Source organism: Miscanthus floridulus, chromosome 6 (genome assembly GCF_019320115.1).
Source record: "Miscanthus floridulus cultivar M001 chromosome 6, ASM1932011v1, whole genome shotgun sequence".
Taxonomy (NCBI): Eukaryota; Viridiplantae; Streptophyta; class Magnoliopsida; order Poales; family Poaceae; genus Miscanthus; species Miscanthus floridulus.
In genome coordinates this window covers 14,607,348-14,631,376 of record NC_089585.1, presented here as the reverse complement: position 1 = coordinate 14,631,376, position 24,029 = coordinate 14,607,348, and the positions used below count along the sequence as shown (strand labels likewise).

The 24,029-nt window shown below is 45.6% G+C and overlaps 1 pseudogene; it reads left to right on the top strand.

Annotated features, from left to right (window-relative positions):
- Positions 1-16,082: 16,082 nt before the first annotated feature.
- LOC136461710 (receptor like protein 22-like) lies at positions 16,083-22,861 on the top strand (annotated as a pseudogene).
- Positions 22,862-24,029: the final 1,168 nt, after the last annotated feature.

Here is a 24,029-nt window from a genome sequence, read left to right as displayed (position 1 = left end):
GGTAATCAAAGGAATGGAATGCCCTTTCGTTTGGGCGACGCCCTTTCATTTGGACGAAAAGTATTACTACATGATAGTAAAAAAAAGGAGGGTGGTATCGCACCCCCATGGGACCCAGGGCAAGAGTGCTTGGGCTAGGGCACTGTAGGAGCAAACGTTGAATGGAAATAAGCGATAAGACTGAGCTTTAGGGAAAGAAACAATGTAACTGTTCGATGTTCCATGTGTTGGTGAGAACATTGCCGTTGTCGTCCTTCAGCAGGTAGGTGCCCGGTCGGATCACCTCGGCCACCGCATTTGGTCCTTCCTATGGTGGAGAGAGCTTATGTTTGTCCTTGGTTGACTGGGTCCTCCTGAGTATGAGATCATCGACCTCGAGGGTCCTCCCCATGATTTTTCTTTCATGGTACCTGTGGAGAGTTTGCTGGAAACGAGCGGAGCGGATGACGGTCATCTCACGAGCCTCCTTGAGCAGGTCGACCGCATCCTACTGAGCCTCCGTGGCTTGGTCTCAGTCGAAGGCCTTTACTCTTGGGGCGCCATAATCGAGGTCGGAGGGCAACACTGCTTTGGCTCCGTATGCAAGGAAGAAAGGGGTGAACCCTATGGATCGGTTTGGGGTCGTTCTTAGGCTCTAGAGGATTGCTGGGACCTCTGCAACCTATCGTCCGGCATACTTTTTGAGTCGGTCAAAGATGCGGGGCTTGAGTCCTTGGAGGACCCTGCCATTAGCCCGCTCCACCTGACCGTTAGTACGCGGGTGACCGACCGAGGCCCAATCGATCCTAATGCTGTATCCATCATAGAAGTCCAAGAACTTCTTCCCTGTGGGTTTGTTCTATGGTCAGTGATGATACAGTTAGGGACACCAAACCAATAGATGATGTCGAGGAAGAACTTGACTGCCTCTTCTGAGCGGATATTGGTGATGGGCTTCAACTCTATCCACTTAGTGAACTTGTCCACCGCCACGAGTAGGTGAGTGAAGCCACCCGGGGCCTTTTTGAGGGGTCCAACCATGTCGAGGCCCCAGACCGTGAATGGGCAGGTGATGGGGATGGTCTGAAGTTACTGCGCCGGCAGATGAGTCTGTCGAGCGTAGAAGCGTAGAACTGGCATCCTTCACACCTGTGGACCACCTCCTCTGCATCTCATAGCGCAGTGGGCCAGTAAAAATCTTGGCAAAAGGCTTTCCCGACTAGTGATCTTGGGGCCACATGATGTCCATAGATTCTGGCATGGACTTCAAGGAGAAGCTGTTTCCCCTGGTCGGTTGGGATGCACTTCATGAGCACTCCTGATGGACTTCACTTGTAAAGTTCGTTACTAATGGTGACATACGTCTTGGCACTCCGAGTGATTCATCGTGCTTCCATCCTTTTCAGTGAGAGAACCTCCTCGAGGAGGTAAGCGAGCAGTTGTGCTCTCCAGTCGACCAGATCGAGTGCCATCATGGCGATGTCGCTGGGCGATGTTGCCATGGAGGCGCCAAGGTCGGAGCCCCAAGCACTTGGTCGGGGACGGGGCATGTCGGGAGGTCGGAGCCCCCGAGTGCTAGATTGGTGTTGGAGTGCGTCTAGGTTGGATCCTCCAGAACGCGGGCAGACGACTCATGGAGATCATTGATGAAGACCCCATCTAGAGACATGTGGGGGGTATGACCCTGGATACCCATGATAGACTACATGGGCTGCGCTTCTAGGGGCGGTCCAGCCCATAAGACGAAGGCCTATGGTGCACGGCACTGCTCGGCGTGCACCGCAAGACATCAAAGGCGATATCCTAAAGATACTATGAGATCTGTTAGGATACGTTTGATCCCATGATTCATGTAATTTGTTATTACTTTTCGGTTATCTCCTAGATCTAACCAACTTATAACCCTACCCCCAGACTATATAAGGCGGGCAGGGACCCCCTCAAAACACACGCAATATCATACGAAGCCAATATAATCCAACAGACCACAGAAGTAGGGTATTACGTCGCGCTGATGGCCCGAATCTCTCTAACTCTTGTGTCTCTGTTGCCTCGGAGGACTGCCGACGATATTCTGTCGACAGTTAGCACACCAGGTAGGGGTGTGCGTGCTGTTTCCATATCGAATAAGATGGTACGTTTTGCAGGCTCTTCGTCCCTCCCACAGCTCGACCAGATCTTTACGATTGGATCGATCTTCTGGGTCATCAACGCTGACGGAGACGGAGAGCTCATCGAGCTGGTGCAGATCGATTCTGCGCCGACCACCTCAACACCTACGACTGCAGATCCGATCTAGGAACCACCTCCGAGGTCATCTTCATCAACAATTCGCCGCCTGCTCCCCCGCTACTCGAGGAGGCAGATCAACAACGACGATCTAATCGCATCCATCGATCAGGTTGGCCAGAAGCTCGCCGACTGTCTCTCTATCACGGAATCGGCTCTGACCACTCTGGTTCAGCACCAACCACCCTCTGATTCCGATCTATCGGAGGCCGATCCAGAAACTCCAGAGGTTACGGCCCTACCCTTTGGGCTCACCAGCATCGCCGCCTCCTACCAAGATGTCCTAAGGGACAAATTCGCCGACTAGGTGGGAGACATCAATCCTCTCGTCGATCAGATCGCCGAACAGCTCTCGCCAACTGTCAACATGTTGCACATCGGCCGATGCCCCGAAGCATCCCTCCACACTATCCTAGAGGAGAATCCAGACTCTGAGTCCTAGGGCTCCACAGAGACTATCGCCGAAACTGCCGCCGTCCAATCTCCTTTCCCACCCTTCCGAGGTGGTGGGATCTTTAACGTCAGCATCGACAGCCCTCCACGGATGGAGAAACTGATGAGGACCGCGCCGCTCGTGTCAACAGGAACGCCAACCGTGCGCAGCGCCGAGCAAATGAGGCCGCCATTGTGCTAGCCGAGGCTGCTCGCAACGAACAGCTTGACTCGCAAGGGAGGCCACGCCCACTCCAACGCAACCTCGATGACGAATTAGTCCGTGTTGACGTCCACGACAACTACAAGACCACAAGCGCCAACTTGGCCGTGGCCGCCAATGAGCTCGCCCGACTCGAGCAAACACCAGAGGTCGCCAAGGTCACGTCCATGCATAAAGCGGCGCACTGCCAGGTCAACGAGATCCGCCAGGATGAGAGACCTTCCTACTCGACAAGCTCGATTCACCGATCGGCCGCGCCAAGATCTGATTCAGACTATTATGTTTCAGATCTGATTTCCATGGATAGTGGTGCTATATCAAGGTGAAAAGGACTATTTTACTAAGTATAATTCTGTCAAGTGCTAAATTTAAACATGTAGTAGTACAGCGCATGGAGTAAAACTTGGATTAAACTTGAACCGACAGATCTGAATCGAATTATTGTACTCTAAACATGATAGGCTCCAGAAAATGCAATGCAAGCGCAATAGGCTCCAGAAGTCGAGAGGCTGTGTGTGTCCGAAGACTGAGCATGGTTTTTACCTGCGAAGGAGAGAAGTGGCCTGTCCGACACTCGATCCCATTGATCCCCAATCATCTTCAGCAAGCCTTGCCTCTCGAACCCAAGAATTCAGTAGGCAACCAAGACGGAATTTTGGGAATGTGGAATCAAGATTTGCTTGAAATTTGAAGAAGTGTTTGGATTTGGAGAGGAGGAGCAGTTGAATCGAGGGGGGTGGGGAAGAGATTAGAACATGTGATCAGGGAGTAAGGGTACGAGGGCGCCGGCTGGGCACGGGCTGGTAAATTTTCAGCCATCTCGATTTGGTTGGAGATCTCGACTTGAGTGAGCGGGGCCAGGCAGCCGAGGGACGGAGGGAGTGTTACGCCAGGTGATCTGCTCCCACGTGGCGAAGGAAGCATTGGACCTGGACGCCGGCAGAGCGGAGGGCTGCCATCAAGGACATGAATGTGTAGATGGCCATGAGCCATGACGAGGTGATCGTCAGGTAGGTGGAGTCGTGGAGGTCTGGAGGAAACTCGACAAGTAGGATCCCGAGCCGGGGTTGCAGAAGCGATACACCACAGTCCACAGTCGCCTGATGGCCTGGCTTCGTCGCCGAGGTGGAGGACTAGATCAGTCGGATTAAAACGTTGTTCTGCAGTCAGGTCAAAATTTCATCAACTATGCAGTTCCATCAAAAACGTTATGTCTGCTGTGCAATCAAGTCGGTGATAAATAAATCATCCACAGTGCTGGGGGAGCGAGGGCTCCTTAGTCTCCACTCTCCACTGAACAACGCAATTACCTATTGCTCCTGAATTGAAGGAAATCGAGGTTGTTCCATCATCCATCCACAAGGTGAATCATTCAAACGGGCACAAGTTATTCAGCCCGTTCGTTTGGTCGTGTTTGGCTTATAAGCCATGACTCATCAGCCAATGAACAATATTTTTCTCTCACACCAAATCAGCCAACAGTACTTTCAGCTATGGCTTATCAGCCAAACAAGCCCAAACAAACAGGGCGATTATCCTGGACGTGCATAGTGTGGCAGAGCACTGAACAGAGAAGCTCGTCGCAAAGAGAGAGAGAAGCAGACGGAACTTTTTTTCATCAAGCAAAGTTTAGAAACTGAAGAAGTTAAAAGGACTCCGTTTCTAATTAGGTGAAATTTGCCGTTGTAATGCAGGAAGTACAACACCCTGTGTTCTGCAACCTTTTAAAAATCACTTAAAGTCTGAACTTTTCCCAAACTTGTTACAGACCATTTCAAATTCACTTAAATTAACAACCAGTTTCCTAACTAATGCTTGAATCCAATAAAGCTTTCTAAAAATAAACTTGGAAAACACCTCAAACAGTCAAACCTTGAAGCCTTGAATTGTATGTTTGTCCTGTTATGTGTTCAAACCGTGGTGGTTCCTTTCCATGAAACCCTTTTGAAATTCACTCAAAAGCCTTTGAGAAAAATAATCATTTTCCTTCCTGCCCTCATTCTCGGGCTCGGGGGCGAAGCTAGCACAGATATTACCCTGGCGCACTCCTCTACAACATATAGAAGAGCATGCAGGATTATATAGAAAGGAGCTTTGTTACTGTGCTTGGGAGGAACTACCGGCTCCTCCCTTAGACAATTAAATATTCTTATAAGGGTAGTTTAGTATTTTTTTTCTCTTTTTCCCAATATACACCCACGAACAGGGAGTCCGAGAGGAGCTCGCTGCTGCTCGATCTGCCGACGAGCTCGCTATTGCTTGCGCCCCCTTGCCCACCGCCGTCGTCCCATAATGTCAAGCCTCTGGAGTCCACCCTTCTGTTTACCTCACACACTAATTTCAAATATATCTGCAGGTCTCCATTAGCGCCTGTCCGCATGCTTTGCCTGTTCGTACTCTGCCTCGACTACACTCGGACTTGGGCCCTATCCGCATGCTCAGTGGCGGATCCAGGAAATATTTTAGGGGGGACTGAACAACACTGCTGCCCGATCTTAAGTCTCAGCCCCCTTACATTATAGAACTTTGCCTAAAAATTCATAGGGGCTCTACAGTAATTTGCACTGATTTGGTTTGGGTAGGGAGGTGCTGCATGCCTGCACTGTAGCCATGGCGATGTTGATTCATGGACCTGCTCTTTTCAGTCTGGAATTTTGTCTTTAGCACAAACTGCTTACTGCTCGATCCATGATACTTGGAAGACAAAATATAGGCTGCTGGAATGGCCACCATGCCTCTCTAACTGAACCCTGGCCAACGACCAATCTGACGACGTAGCGGCCAGCGGCGGCGGAAGCGGTGACGTCACACTACTGGAAAATTGGACTTTGCCAAGTGCCTGAGACTTTGTTTAGTGCTTTTTATCGGGGCACTCGGCAAAGCAATTTTTTTGCCGAGTGCCGCACTCGGCAAAGGTGGCTTTACCGAGTGCCAGCTGAGTGCCGTGGCACTCGGCAAAGATCCCACTCGGCAAAAGGTGGTCGGCCCGTGACGGCGGCCACCTGCTGTCAGATTTTGCCGAGTGCCTAAAGGCTGGCACTTGGCAAATTTTTTTTTTAAAAACTTATTTTGCCGAGTGCCAGCCCCAGGCACTCGACAATTTTTTTTTTATTTTTTAAAACATATTTTGCTGAGTGCCAGAGATAGGCACTCGGCAAATTTTTTTTTATTTTTTAAAACTTATTTTGCCGAGAGCCAGACCTTGGCACTCGGCAATTTTTTTTTTATTTTTTAAAAACATATTTTGCCGAGTGTAAGCCTTGGACACTCGGTAAATTTTTTTTTAAAAAAACTTATTTTGCCGAGTGCCGGCGCCAGGCACTCAGCAATGTTTTTTAATTTTTTAAAACAAATTTTTTAAAAACATATTTTAAAACTTATGTGGAGCAAGTTGTGATCACATGTGGAGATGTCTGGGTTTTTGGAATCCGACGTCACAACTTGCTCGAAACCTTCTCAATTTTTTACCACAGCCTCCACATGCGATAACACGACGCCTCGACAAGTTTCGTGATTTTCGGACTTCGTTTCCATTTTATATAATTTAAAATCACATTTCGGGCAAGTACCTCGACATGTTACGTCAACGAGATGCTCGAGATTTCATGTGAGTTCCTAGATACGGCCTAAACATACCCTAAATATCATGAGTATCAATTTTTTGATGACCAAAGTCCATTATTCCATGTACCTACAGTTCAAATTTGAAATATCTCGAAAAATTCGACGAAACGAAATAAACTAATGAAATATATCAAAAAAAGTCAAAATTGCTCCAAATTTTAAAATAGAGTTTGAAATACTGTCACAAGGCCCCAGAAAAAAATTTGGGCCCAAAATAAAAAAAATTTGCCGAGTGCCATGGGGGGCACTCGGCAAAGTGGCTGGGCTTTGCCTAGTGCCGGCCCAGGGGGCACTCGGTAAAGTTGAAATAAAAAAAACACTAAAAGCCCACCGGCCCAACCCCCGCGCGGCCCAACCCCCCAGCCACCCGCCCGCTCCCCCGCGCCCACCCCAGCCGCCGCCGCGCCCACCCCCGCCGCTGTCGCGCCCTCGCCGGTGAATCGTCGCCGCCGGCGAGCCCCGCCCTCGCGCCCGCGTGCGCCCACGCCCGCGCCCTCCGTCGGCCACGCCCGCCGCGCCCACCCCCGTCGCCGGCCCCACCCTGCCCCGGTAGCTCCCCGCGGCCCGACCCCCCTCGCCTCGGCCGCCTAGAGGTGGCTGGCTGGTGTCGGCCGGCCATTTCTGGCAGCGGCGGCCGTGTCCCGGGCGTCCCTTCCCTGGCCGCACCGCCCGTAGGAGCAGGGGAGGTAGGAGGAGCAGGGGAGGAGGGAGAGAAGGGAAGGGGAGAAGAGGAGGAAGAGAAGAGGAGGAAGAAGGGAGAAAGGAGGAGGAAGAAGGAAGAAGGAAGAAGGGAGGGAGGAGAGGAGAAGGGAGGAGGAAGAAGGAGAAGGGAGGTGGAGAGGAGAAGGGAGGAGGAGCCCCGGCCGCTGTCCACGCCTCGTTAGTGGCGGTGCCGTGCCCTCGGCGCCCCGCTCCTGACTCCGCCCACCATCGACGAGCACACTAGGTTCGCTCTTCCCTTTCTATTCAAATCGTGCAATGGATGTCAGCCATCAAGCCCTTGTTAGTAGTAATAGTTGTTGTATGTGGTTTTCGGCCATCGAGCCATTGTTTGTGGATGTTGGCCTTCGTGCCGATTTTTTGTAGGTTTTTCAAACCTCCCCGTGCAGGGGAGGTTCTACCGAAATTTTTAATTGTCACTAATGTATTGCCTTTTTATGCAGGAGGAGGCCCCGGCGGAGGGACCTCGATGACCCCGATTGTCTTCGTCAGCGTTGCGGGTCTACCTGCACCGCGTCGCGGTGCCACTGCACCGACTCGCCACAGGCCCGCTAGCCTGACCTCACTAGCACCCTAGGTATAACCCCTCTATCTGTATCATGGTCTTAGGTCGCTGATCCCAGTTAGGCGTCTCCCGTCCGAAAGAGATACAGTCGGAGTTATGCAGGTCTTTGCATATCTGCGAGCATTTCTGTTTCGGATTGTCCATGTTTTTTAGACAGCCCGTGGATGCGTAGATGGGTTAGTTTCCATGGTCCGCTCCGGTCCGAGACGGTGTTTCGGCATCACCCCCTGTTGTTCTTTGGATACACACTCTCCCTTGTAGGACGTGTATCGAGAGAACAGCGAGGAGGTGCTACCGAAATTCCGTCTCGGATAGGAGCGGAGCATGGAAACTAACCTCATCTATGGATCCACGGGTGGGATTAGGACTTATCCTCACCCATTAGAGAGTAGGGACACCGCGTAGATGTAATTGATGGTGACTCATATGTGCTGATACGTCTGTTAAAGGATGGAGGACCATGAGTGGATGTACATGCTCTGGAGAGACGAGCACGATTATGACTTGCTGTTTATAGTCAAGGTCGAAGAATTCTTACAGCATGCATTTGGCGAGAGTGTTGGGGGCCATTCTCTAGTGGTTTGTCCATGCAGCGGTTGTGACAACAGAAGAAGGAAAGATAGGTTAACCATGGGTAAACATATTATGAAGTTTGGATTTACTCCGGGCTACCACCGGTGGATCCACCATGGTGAAGCTGATCGTATCAGGGAGGAGGTGGTGAGACCATGGCTCAAGGCTTTCGATGATGATGCTGGGGTAGCAGACATGCTCGATGACATGCACCAAGCTCAGTTTGCTGAAGGACGTGACAAGGAGGAGATGGAGGCCGCCGCAGATGCCTTCTACCTGATGTTGGACTTGGCACAGAGACCCCATCACGATCATACTAATGTTTCTTAGCTGGATGCCATTGGTCGCGTAATGGGGTTGAAGGCCGAGTTAAACCTAAGTCAAGAAGGCTTCTACAAGATGGTGGCCGTGTGGAGCGATATGCTACCGAAGACACACATTATGCCGAAGAACTTGTACGAGTCAGAGAAGCTCCTTCTTGCACTTAAGATGTCGTATGACAAGATACATGTGTGTTCGAAGGAGTGTGTCCTATTTAGGAAAGAACACGTGGATGCAAAGTACTGCCCGAAGTGTAAATCCTCTAGGTACATGGAGGTAGACTCAGGCGATGGCCAGAAGAGGCAGCTTAAGATCCCCATGAGAGTCCTACGACACCTTCCGTTCCTGCCGAGGCTCCAATGACTATTCATGATCGAGGAATCCGTGAAACAGATAACATGGCACAAAAACGGCACACGGTACAATCCTGAGAAGATGGTACATCCATCCGATGCTGATGCATGGAAGTACTTCAATTTGTGGCATCCTCTCAAAGCAGAGGAGGCTCATAATGTACGTGTCGCGCTGGCAACAGATGGGTTCAATCCATATGGCATGATGGCTGCACCATACACATGTTGGCCCATGTTCATCATCCCCCTGAATCTCCCCCCCGGCGTCTCCTTTCAACGGCATACCGTGTTCCTCTCGTTGATAATCCCTGGACACCCGAGGAGTAATATGGGTGTCTTCATGGAGCCTGTGATAGATGAGTTGATCGATGCTTGGGTCAAAGGGGTGTGGACATACGACCGAGCTACGAAGACTAGCTTCAAAATGCACGTCTGGTACCACTACTCCCTGCATGACTTCCTGGCGTATGGGTTAATGTGTGCCTGGTGTGTTCAGGGGAAGTTCCCATGCCCAATATGCAAGGAAGATGTGAGGTTCATATGGTTGAAGAAGGGTGGCAAGTATTCGTTGTTCGACGAACATCGTCAATTCCTCCCTCTTGACCATCCATTTAGAGAAGATGTCAAGAGCTTTACGAAAGGTGTCAAAGTGACGGACCCTAGACCGCGCTTGAGGACTGGGGCAGAGGTTCATGCTCAGATAGATGCTCTTGTGCCCAACGAAGATGGTGGTTTCATGGGATATGGTGAGCAACATATGTGGACTCATAAGTCCGGCTTGACAAGGCTCCCCTATTTCAATAACCTCCTACTACCCCATAACATTGATGTCATGCACACTGAAAAGAATATCGCCGAGGCACTTTGGGCAACGCTCATGGACACTGACAAGTCTAAGGACAACCCTAAGGCTAGAGTGGACCTGGCGACGTTGTGCGATAGGCCAAACCTAGAGATGCGGCCTCCTACAATAGGAAAGCAGTGGAGAAGGCCTAGGGCCCCCTATGTCTTGAAAATCGATCAAAGGAGGGAAGTACTTCGATGGATCAAGAATTTAATGTACCTCTTACTCCTATCATATTCAAGTGCCACTGGTTTGATCCTAGACGAACGAGATGGACCCCTCATCTTGGGCTAGTTAAGATTAGGCATGATTTTGTCTATAAAGGAAAAGATATCTATATTGTGGCTCAACAGGCCGTGCAGGTGTATCATACGCCATACGCGTGCCAAGACAAAGACCATCTTAAGGGTTGGTCTATTGTGCACCAGGTATCTTCGCATGGTAAACTACATGTTCCAAACGATGAAGATTACACCTTCGACACAAACACATATGATGGAGAGTTCTATCAAGCAGATGGGCTACAAGGGAGCTTTGAGATAGTCTTACCCGATGTGACGACCGCCATGGAAGTAGACAATGAAACGGTTGATGACGAGGACCCTGGAGATGTAGTGCTAAATCCGAAGGACATTCAAATGCTTGAGCGATTCCATTTAGGCAAAGACAATGAAGAAGACACAGAACCTTCGGATAGTGTTGCCCATTTGGACAATTTTGACAGTGATGATAAGACCTATGACCCCAATCATGAAGATTATTCCTAAACCATGTAATACTATGTTTTTATTAAATTTTGTTATGTTTATTCATTTTGAACTATTTGACATGTATGTACTAACGCTTGTTGTTCATTCTTTGTACATTGCAAGTGACAGAACAAAGATGGTGGGCAACCGTTCACTGAGGTAGGTGCTCTCGGTGTACCAGAGGCTACGCCCTCCTGATGGAGGTGAGGGGACGTCTTCGCCCCCAGCGGCGAGAGCAGGCCTAGGTCACCCCAGCACGGGGAGGGGGAGGGGAGGGGAGGGGGAGGGGCCAGGGTCACCCCAGGAGGGACCCGCCTCCTCCCCCGGCTCTCGACCAGCCGAAGGACCCATCTCCTACCCCAGAGGACCATGTGGCAGCCATGGGCACGACCATAGACACTCCATCGGGGGACGAGGGGACTCAGCAGATGGAGGACAGTTCTGCTCAGTCGGCTCCTTACCTGCGAGGTCCCACAAGCCTTCCTCTGGTTCCGCTTCCTGACCGACGCCCACTGGTTCGTCCTGTGGGAAGAAGGTAAGTAACTATAGATGTTATCACTAGTACTTCATATGATACATTGAAAATCAAAAGAGAAAGTGATAATTTTTCTTAATCACTTATGCAGGGGCTGGCTAGTTCTGTCGGGTGCTCTTGACCCCCCACGCACCCCCGCTACCGTCCTGGGATGTCTGTGCAGGAAACACTTCCCCGGCCTTGTGGACTTGAAAGAGGGGAGGTGGGAGCCGGCCTGGTCATGGGACAGGTACAAGCTCGGCTCGGATGATGAGCAGGACAACAAGCAGGAGCGGGTTTTGGCAGACTTTTGGGTAAGTGTCTCACAACATAGCTCAATACATCTCCTCCATTGGTTAAGTCTTTTATTGAAATAATGAATGGATACATCATGTTTGTATGCAGAGGTACTTTAAGGCCGAAGAAGGTCAAGAGACCCTGGCGGATCAGACGGCACACAAAGCCTGTAAGAAGTACGTCGGCGACATGATTCACGAGGCGCGACTCCATGCCCACGTCGACTACTACAGGCCCATCAAGAAAGAGCCCCTCAACAAAATCGGTGCAAGAAATGTGGCATTGACCAAGGAGCAGTACCTTCAGGTAGGTGAATAATATTGATTCGTTTTGAGATTTAGTAGGTCCAGAATTGATCTTCTTATATGTCAAACACTTGATGATGTGTAGGTGCCGGCCTCGTGGTGCATGTTGCATAGATCGGCATGGTCGAGGATCGTGGACAGGTACCTTGACCCGGCGTACATCGCAAAGCACAAGCAAGGCAAGCGGAAGCGGGCACTGAGGACCGGTCCAACTCACCACCAAGGCAGCCGCAACCTCCCCGCATTCAAGCGGGCACTTGTACGATATGTCATTTATCTATTCTAACGCTCAATTTTGCCTGATTTCTAATCATCTTGCCGTCTTTCTCGCAGGAGGTGGCACACCCGGACGTGCCGGTGTCGGAGTTTGGGGCATGGGCTGTGTCCCACATGGGCCCGGTGAAATCCGGTGTCGTCTTCAACCCGGATGCCACTGCCCAGGCTTACTCTGACCCGAGCGTCCACGCTAAGGTCAGAGACTACGCGGAGGCAGTTAGGGTGCTCCATGTCTTAGATCACAATCTGAGCACTGAGCCCCTTGAGATAGAGGTGATCGTGAGGCTGGGGCAAGGCAGGAAGCATGGGCGGTTGTGGATTGCAGACGGCGCCGACTCCTCGAGCTTTGCACTCTCTCTCCGACGTGAGGGCACGGAGCACGGCCAGAAGCCTTCCCATACGTGCATGGCCTACTCCAACACTGTCGCGGGTCGACGAACTTCAGGTAATTCCGGTTTCACTCGTCGTACATTGAACGTTACACACATTGATCAGAATTGCAATACTAAAACATGTTGTGATTGAAACACTACAGACCGAGCTGGCAGAGACAAGGGAGACGCAAGCGCACCTGACCGCAGAGCTGGAGGCCACGAAGAAGCAGATGGCAGACATGTATCAGATCATGCAAACCATCGGGCAAGCATCAGGTGTCCAAGTGCAGTTGCCAGCTCCAGCTCCGGTTCGACACTTCACTCCTGTGAGTATGAAAGTTTAATGCGTTCATGCCATTGTGATTTTCGGCCTTCATGCCGTTGTGATTTTTGGCCTTCGTGTCGTTGGGATTGTCGGCCTTCGTGCCGTTGTGATTGTCGGCCTTCGTTCTGTTATTTCTTGCAGGTTGGAAACCTCCCTGTGCAGGGGAGGTGCTGCCGAAATTTTCAATTTTGAGTATAACACATGCAATCTCTTCTCTTTTGTGCAGCCTCCGTCGGCGGGTTCAAACAATCCCGCTACCGTGTCACCGGCGGCTGATCGCGTCAACCCTTCACCGCAGTTCGGTCCTTCACCATAGTCCAAGGGGCCACACCTGCAGTCTCCGTCGCCGTAGTAGGGATGTTGAACTTTGTGATGTTGAACTTGTAATAATAAACTTATGATGTTGAACTTTGGTGTATTTGTGATGAATTTTCGATGGATTTATTAAATATGCGTGTTCTTGTGATATATAATGCATGTTGGTGATATAGATGTGATGACTGTATATATATATATATATATATATATATATAGTCTGTTACAATGGAATGTAAAAAAAAATTGCAATTCTCGGGGTCTTTGTCGAGTGCCATGGGCAAGGCACTCGGCAAAGATTTTTCAAAAAAAAATAAAATCTCTTTGCCGAGTGCCTTGCCGCAGCACTCGGCAAAGTATTTTTTTAAAAAAAATTCATAAATTCTTTGCCGAGTGCCTAAACAGGGGCACTCGGCAAAAAAATTATTTAAAAAAAATAAAAAAAACTTTGCCGAGTGCCTGGGCAGGGGCACTCGGCAAAGTAATTTTTTTAAAAAAATAAAAAAAACTTTGCCGAGTGTCTGGGCAGGGGCACTCGGCAAAGTACTTTAAAAAAAAATAAAAAAAACTTTGCCGAGTGCCTGGGCTGGGGCACTCGGCAAAGTAATTTTTAAAAAAAATAAAAAAATTTTTTGCCGAGTGCTGGGTCGGGCACTCGGCAAAATAACCGTTAACGGCCGGCGCCGCAACGGCCGAAAATATTTTGCCGAGTGCCGCCCCAAGCACTTGGCAAATTTTTTTTTTATTTTGCCGAGTGCCCGGATAAAAAGCACTCGGCAAAGACCCTTTGCCGAGAAAAATTTTGCCGAGCGGACTTTGCCGAATGCTACACTCGGCAATGCCTTTGCCGAGTGCAAAGGGCTCTTTGCCGAGTATAAAAACACTCGGCAAAGCCACGGCCTCCCGTAGTGTCACGCGTATGTGAAACTAAGGGTAGAAGCGGAGACTTGGGCTTCCTAGCTGATATGGAAGTCCTGTTATACCCTCTCTATTTAATCACGAGCCAGTTCCGTATCCATGTATTTTTGGTTCCGGTCCGCAACTTAAATTCCTCTTAGTTGGTTCCTCGTACTTTTAAACCATCAGATCTAGCAAAATGAAGGGCTCTCATTATTTTCAAGCACTGTAAATTTTCTCATATAGTAAAATCTCAGTTTAGTAGTAGAATATATTTTTTTTTTGAAGAAACATGAGGGGCAAGGTGCCTCTACTGAAGTTGTATTACGAAAAACATTCAGTAGAACAGGAAAGGCAGGTACTCCCCTCCTCATTTTCCCCCCTCCCTTGTTTTGGCTCGTAACTCCCCGAGAAGTAATACAAAATATTTTTTTTTGTTGTAGAGAGATCTTGACAGGAGGCAGGAGGTTCTTGAAGCACGGGATATTTTTTCTGTTTGCTTGGCTGCATAGCTGAAACTGTAGGCTGATTTGTTATGAGAGAAAAATTACTGTTTGTTAGTTAAAAAAGTATGGCTTATAAGTCAAATGAACAGGGCGTTAGCTGTTAATAATCTTTTTCAATTTTTTGACAAATTACTAAAAAAAGCTAAAAACAACCATTTACTTCTTCAAATATTTACTAGTGTTTATTGTTTAAGATCTGGAAAGGAATATTCACCAGCAATGAAACCTGTCACTGCATCTCAATGCAAACAGTAGAAGGATTTGGGAGATGACGGCGACGAACAACGGTCCGAAGTGATCACGGCAGTTATGTCCCTGGCTTTTCGCCGTCCTCATTTGTGCCGGCGTGGGCTGCGTTTGCTCCTGTCCGCCGCCTGCTCCATCGGCCCTCTTCGCCGGGGTCGCCTTCCCTTCGCGTCTCCACGTCTGTTCGTCGCCTCTCTCTACGTACGCGCGGCGGCGGCGCCTCCGTTGCTGTTTGCTCTGCTCCTTCGGACCGTTGGCCCTTCACTGCTGCGTTTCGTATCGTATCGTCGTTATTGTCTGCTTTGTGTGTTGCTGGCGGGGCCGGGATATCCATTTCCATATTAGGTTCTTCTCCTTCCTCGATTGTTCTTCTTGTATCCACGACGCTGTTCTGTGATGTTTCTTTCCCCTTGCTCTTCGATGTGGGCTGGCATTCCCTGGTGTGGTTGTCCCTTCACATCCTTCTCGGCGTGCCGTGTCTCTGTCTGCTTTGCGATCACTTTCGTTTCTTCTTCGTTGTGCGTTGCTGTTAGGACAGTGGGGTACTAGCTTGTACTACTGGGTGAATTATTGGGTCACCGACGACTTCAAGGATCGCCCCGGAGACAGCAATGGTATAAGACTATCAGTTGTGACTTGGATCATATCACGAGTCAAGTCTTTTTTGACAGCAAAATATTTGAACTAGTCCACGAGCCCTATATTGAAAGACCGTCAAACACGAACTAGCGTACAACCACTAAAAAAAAGCATGCATGGTTCAGAGCAACCGAATAACTTAACCCCTGCCATTGGAATTAAATTTTTTTTACCAATAGTTTGAGTGGATGCTAAGTTTTCAACAGTTTTCCTCTAAAATAGCAAGCAAAGGAAAATTTCCTTTGTTGCTCCTATGCTCATTCTTGAGAACCAAAGTTATAAACAATAACAATCCCAACAGAATCTCAATCCTATGTCATTAATCCATTCTTATGGACCAAGGAGACCTAAAGCGAACAATAATTTGGAAACTGAGGGAATACATTAAATGCCTTATTGCATAAAACTATTATTCTAGACAAATAAACTAGTACAACTTCCAAACACTTAAACCAAGGCATGTTAATTTGTATATGAACCAAGGCATGGCATGGATATCTCCTCGATCGCATCCAAAGTAGAAGCTCACTTACAAAGAGTCGTAGTCACCCAAAGCTAAAGCTATTGGAATGACCACTACTGCATGAATTATTGGGTCACCGACGACTTGGCTTGGATCGCGCGGCAGACAGCAATGGCACATATGTTGTGACTTGGATTGTATCGTGAGTGAGTCAGCAAAATATTTGAACTGGGCCAACTGGTCTACAACCACTATAAAAGTTTATTTATCATGCATGGTTCGGAGCAACTAAAGAACTTGACGCCATTGGAATGGAACAGCAAACCAATAGCAAGATGGCTCCCACTAAGCATCGTTTCCCCATGCTCCTGGTCCTGCTCCTATGCTCCTACCCCGCAGAAGCTGCAGCCATGATCAACAACACCAAAGCACCTTGCCTCCCAGCACAAGCTTCTTCCCTCCTCCAGCTAAAAGGTTCCTTCATCGTTGCCAACGCCCGCTTGTCATCATGGCAAGCTGGAACAGACTGCTGCCACTGGGAGGGCATCATCTGCAACACGGGCTCCGGGAGAGTCATTTCTCTTGACCTCGGTGGGTTCAGCCTGATGAGCTCTCGTCTACACCCTGCGCTCTTCAACCTCACCTCTCTCAGGACTCTCAACCTTGCTTTCAATGACTTCACTGGCGTCCGCTTCCCAGCATCTGGGTTTGAGCGGCTCACAGATATCACCCACCTCAACTTCTCCTATAGCTACTTTATTGGTCAGATCCCCAGTGGGATTTCCCGCCTCAAGAACCTTGTCACTCTTGATTTTTCTGATAATAACGGCTTGTATCTTAAAGATCCAAGTTTCCAAACTTTCATGGCAAATATGAGCAATTTGAGGGAGCTCTTTCTTGATTGTGTGGATTTATCTAGCAGTGGGTCGACTTGGTCTGCTGTTTTGGGGCATTCAGTTCCTCAGCTACGGATTCTGAGCTTGCCTCAGTGTGGTTTATCAGGTTCTATTCACCCTTCCTTCTCAAGGCTTGGCGAACTGACAACAATCGACTTCGGGAATAACAATGAGTTGTATTTTCAAGAGCCAAGTTTCCGAACCTTCATGGCAAATATGAGCAACCTCAGGGAGCTCCGTCTTGATTCAGTGGATTTATGTAGCAGTGGGTCGACTTGGTCTACTGCTTTAGCAGACTCTGTTCCCCAGCTACAGATTCTTGGCTTGGATGTGTGTGGTATATCAGGTTCTATTCACCCTTCCTTCTCAAGGCTTCGCTCACTGGCATCGATCAACTTCGGAAACAATGAACTCAGTGGCAAAGTCCCTGAGTACTTTTCTGAACTGTCTTCCTTGAGCAGTCTTGACATATCAGGCAATCATTTTGAAGGACAATTTCCAGCCGAGATCTTCCATATAAAAAGTCTGATGATGCTTGATTTATCAGCGAACCCCATGCTTTTCGTGAGATTTACATATTTCCCAGCTGGAAACAGTTTGCAGCACCTGAATCTACTGGGGACCAACTTCACTTATGATACCCCACTCACTTTTGCCAATCTGACGTCTCTCCAGACTTTGAGCCTTACCACGGGAACCATGGCCAAGGAACTCCCCACTTCAATAAAGCTTCCATCACTCGAAGAACTGGTACTAGAGGGATCTGACTTGGAGAAGCCAGTACTATCTTGGGTTGGCAACCTTAAAGATTTGAAATACCTGAGACTCGATGGCTATGACTTCTCTCAATCAACACTCTCTTGGATCAACAACCTGACAAGGCTTGAAACGTTGTATATACGGACTTGCAGTGCCTCTGTGCCAATACCGTACCAGATTGGAACTCTTGCTTATTTAACAGACCTGGAGCTCAGTACTTGTTACGCCTCTGTGCAGCAAATACCATCATTTATAGGCAATCTTACAAAGTTGACATCATTGACCATTACTGGTTTCAATTTTTCTGGCCCAATACCGTACCAGAATGGAAATCTTGCCAATTTAAGAGAGTTGTCCATTAAAGGTTGTGACTTCTCTGGGTACCAAATACCATCATGGATCGGCAATCTTACAAAGTTGATATCTCTGGACATTTCTGATAACAATTATTTATCTGGGCCAATACCCTCAACAATTGGAAACCTGATCCAACTCGAATCGCTGCGGCTTTCTAGGAACAACCTCACCGGTGAGACTCTCAATCTTAATTGCTTTCTTCCAATGCCCTTGTAGATACGTCTTACACTTATATTACATGCCGTACCGATGGTCAAGAAGCAAGCCAAAAAAGGGAGGGGAATACGAGGGCAATAAGACTTTTAGTCTCCTTTGAAACAAAGGAAAAGGGGAACGATTTGATTGGTATATGAAATTTTTTCTATGATGCCTTTTCGAACAAATGACTGAGTTCCTACAAATCCACAAATTACTATGGAGTAGCTTGTTATTTTAGGAATTGGGGGGCATTCTTCACTTTTTGTAAGAGATTTGTCAGATGTTTAGGCATATTTTAATCTAGAAAAAAGGTGAACAAATGTGACGTTCGTTGCCTGATCTACAAGTATTGCAGACAACATGCATGCTAACAACAGGTCAACACCTACTAGCATATATTGATTATATGAAACAAGCTAAAAAAGCAACAAAAGTCACTAGTCAGCACTATGTAGCAGGACAAGTGCCGAGGCGTTTTTTTTTATATAAAAAAATATATAAGGAGGCGGCGTTGTTCTCATCATATGAAATGATGAGCGGTGGTGGTCTGGTGGAATTCAATTTGGGTTATGGCAGAGTTGATCACATAGTATGCAACTGAAAGTATAAACATGCAAACACGTTAAAACGATCCAAAGCAAGTAAATAATCATGAATAATCTTGTGTTGGGTCGAAAATGTAAATCATTTTGCAATATCTACCATTTCGTTTTGGTGTTGCTGTTTTGGGGAGAGGTAGCTGTGTGACTGGTGATGTAGGTTAGTTTCTAGTGTTATATATGATCTTATCTCGTTAGATATATTTTCACTTCCACATTTGTTTTTGTTCTTAACCTGAGAAAATGAACATTAAGGGCTAAATCTTGTTTGTATATATTATTTCAGTGCACCATATGTATACTTTTTAAGTGTATTAGTATTTAAACTGATCTTGTAAAGTATATTTTAACAATTAGCATCTCTTCTATATATAATTGACACAAAATCTATTAAAAGTTTTGTGAACCAGTTAACATAACTTTTGTACAGTATACAATTTGCACTACTACACACATGATTTTCAGAGATGACCATAGATGGTTTGTAAAGACAGCTACCTACCTAGAGATTGATTTCTATAGACGGGAGCTGCCCCTAGAAATAGTTTTCCTGAATTTTGTAAATCAAACCAAAAAATAGTAAAATAGTTTTTTAATCCTGGAAAAGCCTGCCAGCCAACCCGTGGCCATGGAGGATCGAACTCATTGTAAATTGGGCAAAAGATAGTAAAAACATTTTTATTATCCCGGAATAAGCTCACTAGCCAACACCCGCAGTCGTGGGGACCAAACTCACAACCTCAGACTATACACATTGCTTCTTTACTAATGCGCCTCAAAGTCACTTATGATTAAGTGGCGGATATATTATTTTTATTTAATTTAGTGAATATTGTAATACATATTTGAGACCCTACACGAATTCAAATAAAAAAGGTTTGAACTGCAAAGTTTTAGTTCTCTTTGAGTACTATAACTTTTGGTATAGGTCATTTCTCCATCCAAACTCATTTGAAAATTCAAAAAGAAAAATGAATTTCAAAATAATTAATCTTAAAATAGAATTTATACATATCTTGCCACTATGATACACCATCTTAGTAACCCTTAAATTTACATCAAAATTACCCCCTCTTGCCATTATTAAAAATGAACTAAAATGAACCCTGATCCACATCTAAATTATTAACACCTATTATTATGAAAAAAACCTGAAGAACAATAAATTACACCTACACATGTTTTTATTTATCCACATCTACCACTATTAATATATAAAGAAAACTAACTTATAGCAAATATGCATGCTACTGCATCATACCACACGCATGCATGAGCATTAAAAATATATTTGTATGTTTTATCAATCATGAAAAAAGTTCCCTTAATAATTCATATACCAATAATACTAAAAAATCATTTAAGTTTATTTAATATCCATAAGAAAATTTATGTAAATAATTTCTTTAGACAAATTTATACGTCTTGAATCATTATGACATCAATATTGATAGTGTATTGTAAGCACTTTCTATTAAAAACACTAATACACATATAATTCTATGATAGAGAAATTCAACATCTCGAGTAGCAGATAAAATTAGTGCAGAAAAAGGTGGCTTTGGCTTCTCTACTTTTTGAAATTCCCTTGGAGTAAACAATTTTGTTAGACTTAAATATTAACTAGCAGGTACCCCTGCGCTTCGCGCGGGCACAACTACGTTTTTTGGGTAAATATAAAATAAGAATTATCTCATAAATTGTTTTAGCGTGAAGGTAGTATGTCTTAATTCAGGCAATCAAGAGAAAAAACTGACATGCAGTTTAAGCTAAGGTTTCAACTATATGTGGATTGAAGACATAAGTTGTCATGTAGAGAGACAAAATTAAAGATATGGGTATAAGAACATATAGAGTAGTTGATAATAGATTCATCACAACCGAATAGAGGTTATTGAGTATCTATATGGATATTGCGTTAGAGAAATGGACAAAGACAACGAGAGCACAAAGATATGTAATTTTAGTTAGTTGTAGACACTAGACATGAGCTTCTAATAGTTATGTTGTCTAAGATTCTAGCCCATGCAGAGTTAATGGACTAGTGTTCCAGTATTTGGTATTAAACTTGCAACCTCACAATTCTATAGAGAAGTTTCATATGAAACAATTGATTTTATTTATGCTAAGAATCCATGGGTTTAGAGCTGAACCCTTTTCAAATGTTAATTAGTATAAACAAATAAATTGTACAATACAACAAAGTCCGAATTTCAATTTGGTGCATCACTAAGATGTAAGCCAAATCCCAAAAATATGTTATATATGCATCTACTTTGAGAAATGAAGAATGTTGTTATGTTCATTACAAGTGCCAGTGTATATTGGATTTCTTTATTATGAAAATACATTAATAAAATTCCAAATATTCTGACAAGCATTGTTTCGGCCTTGCATGCAGGAAACATTCCAGAGTCTTTATTCGCTCTTCCTGCCCTGCAAACTCTTTTTCTTAATACGAATCAGCTTTCTGGTTCCTTGGAAGACATTATTCCTGATCCTTTATCCTTGGGACTCTCGCAAATCGTGGGAGTTGTCTTAAGTGATAACCAATTGACAGGCCCAATACCCGAGTCACTTTTTCAGCTTACAAACCTCCAGTTTCTGTATCTCGACTCAAATAAATTGATGGGTACAATAAAACTTAGCTCTATCTGGGGGTTGACAAATCTCACTGATCTTGACCTGTCTAACAATTTGATATCACTCATAGACACTGAAGGTGATACTATAGCTCCTTATCTTCCTAATTTCAAGTACTTAAATTTTTCATCTTGCAATCTTACAGAACTTCCAGCTGCACTGAGATATCTTGACACTATTACATACCTTGACCTTTCTAATAACCAAATTAAAGGGGCTATACCAAGTTGGGTGTGGGAGAACTGGAAGGACCAGCTTAAAACTTTGGACCTTTCACACAATATGTTTACTACATTAGAGAAGTCACCTTCTCTTATTCATACGACGAATTTAGCCTTTCTTGATCTAAGTTCTAATAGACTTGAAGGAACCATACCAATACCAGTAACCGGATATGAGGTTGTTGTGTTGGATTACTCAAATAATAGCTTCTCCTCCATTGTATCTAACTTTGGTAGGTATCTTACGAATGCTATCTATATCAATTTGTCCAAAAATAAATTAAGTGGTCATATACCAGCTTCGGTTTGTAGTTTGAACAAACTTGATATCATGGACTTATCTTACAACTACTTTGATGGACCAGTCCCATCATGCCTCGTAGAAAGAGGAAACCTGACTGTATTAAAATTAAGAGAAAACAGACTGCATGGGGTGCTGCCAAAAAATATTGGAGAAGGATGTAAGCTTCAAACAATAGATCTGAATGGAAATAGAATTGAAGGTACACTACCTACATCACTAGAAAATTGCCAAGACTTAGAGTTCCTTGATGTTGGTAATAATCATATTGTTGGTTCATTTCCATCTTGGGTGGGTACTCTTCCAAAGCTTCGAGTTCTTGTATTGAGATCTAACCAACTCAATGGCACTATAAGGGATCTTCACAGTGTCAATAAAAGTAATATAAGTTTCACAAGTTTGCAAATAATTGATTTATCCACCAACCATTTCTCTGGTTACTTGCATTCAGAATTGTTTGAGGGTTTTAAATCTATGATGAATAACAACAACAACCAGGGAGAAATTTTAGGGCACAATTACACAAACTATCACTGTCACTATCAAGACACTATCACTATCACTATCACATACAAAAATTTTGATTTTATTTTGACCAAGATCCAGACCACTTTGAAAGTAATAGATTTCTCAGATAATTCATTTCATGGTCCCATTCCCAAGTCATTTGGTAGGCTTGTTTCACTCCATGGACTTAATGTGTCGCACAACAACTTCACGGGACAGATTCCATCGCAGCTTGGTAACTTGACTAGGCTGGAATCTATGGATCTCTCCTGTAACCATCTCTCAGGGGAAATCCCACAAGTTCTGACCTCTCTAACTTTTCTCAGTTGGCTGAATCTTTCATACAACAATTTGTCTGGAAGAATACCACAGGGAAACCAGTTCTTTTCATTTCCATACAGTTCTTTTGAAGGCAACGCTGGCCTTTGTGGAAGTCAAGTGTCTAAACAATGTGACAATCCTAGTTCAACTACTCCAAAAGCGATAGACCATCAAGAATCCAAAAGTTTGTGGCAGGACAGACTTGACACCATCCTTTTGTTCACATTTGTTGGCTTGGGGTTTGGAGTGGGTTTCGCATTGGCAATCTTGTCCAGAACCTTTCGCCACGTAGAAGGATGGATTTGCAAGCATTTTTGTATCCATATGTATGTGTAATAGCATTATGGAACATATCCCTGGTATTGTTTCTAAAAAAACATAATGGGGGTGATATGTATTTGTGTTGTACTATGGTTAGATGAGACAGGTTAAATCTGTTCTGTTGCTATATGGTTGCAGTTTTCTAGATTATTCTGTGTCAGGTCTGATTCCCAGAGATAGTGGTGTTATCGCAAGGTGAAATTAAAGGTCTATTTTGAAGTTTTTTCTAATTCTGAAGTACTAGATTTAAACATATACATTAGTGCAGTTCATGGAATAAAACTTAGGCTAAACTTGAAGAGAAGGATCTGCATCGACAAAAACAGAACTGGATTCCATGCAAACGCAATGGGCTTCATAAATCTAGAAGTATAGGTTGTGTCTGTCCGAACTTGAACTCCATGAGAGCGCAGTTGCCTAGCTGCGCACGCTGGCGCAGGAGACAACCAATCATGTGGTGACCCTCAACCAATCATGCCTCTCCATTCTCCAACCCACGAAAACAATCGACAGCCAAGAAAAAAATTTGGGGTGCGTAGAATCAAGATGGACTCGCCTGAAATTTGTGGTAGCTGGAGTCTGAGGACCATGTTGAACCTATCTTACAACAAGCTGAAGGAAGAGTACTGGAGTCACCTCATTTCATGACATTTTTCAGTGTCTCGTTTTTGGGAAATGATGGTTTGTGTGGGCCTCCGCTCTCAAAAGAGTGCATGAACATAACACCAGCAACTGTGATGGTGCCATATTATTCCGAGAAGAAATCTGTAGATATTAATTATGCTATTCCTCTTTGTCAGACTAGGATTTGGTGTTGGGTTTGCCATTGCAGTAGTTGTAGTGTCATGAGGATTTCCCACTACAAAACGATCTTGAGAAGGCAGGAAGCCTTGTTAATTATGTATCGATCTCAATTCTCAAATAAATTTCATGTACGAGGGTCACTCTTTTTATTTGCTTGCAATAATCATTGTATTTCTGGGAACCGTTATTGCCACTGCTATTGCAGTGGAACTTTGGAAGCATACAGATTTGTTGAAACAATAGCAATTGCATGCACAGGTACAGACACAAAGT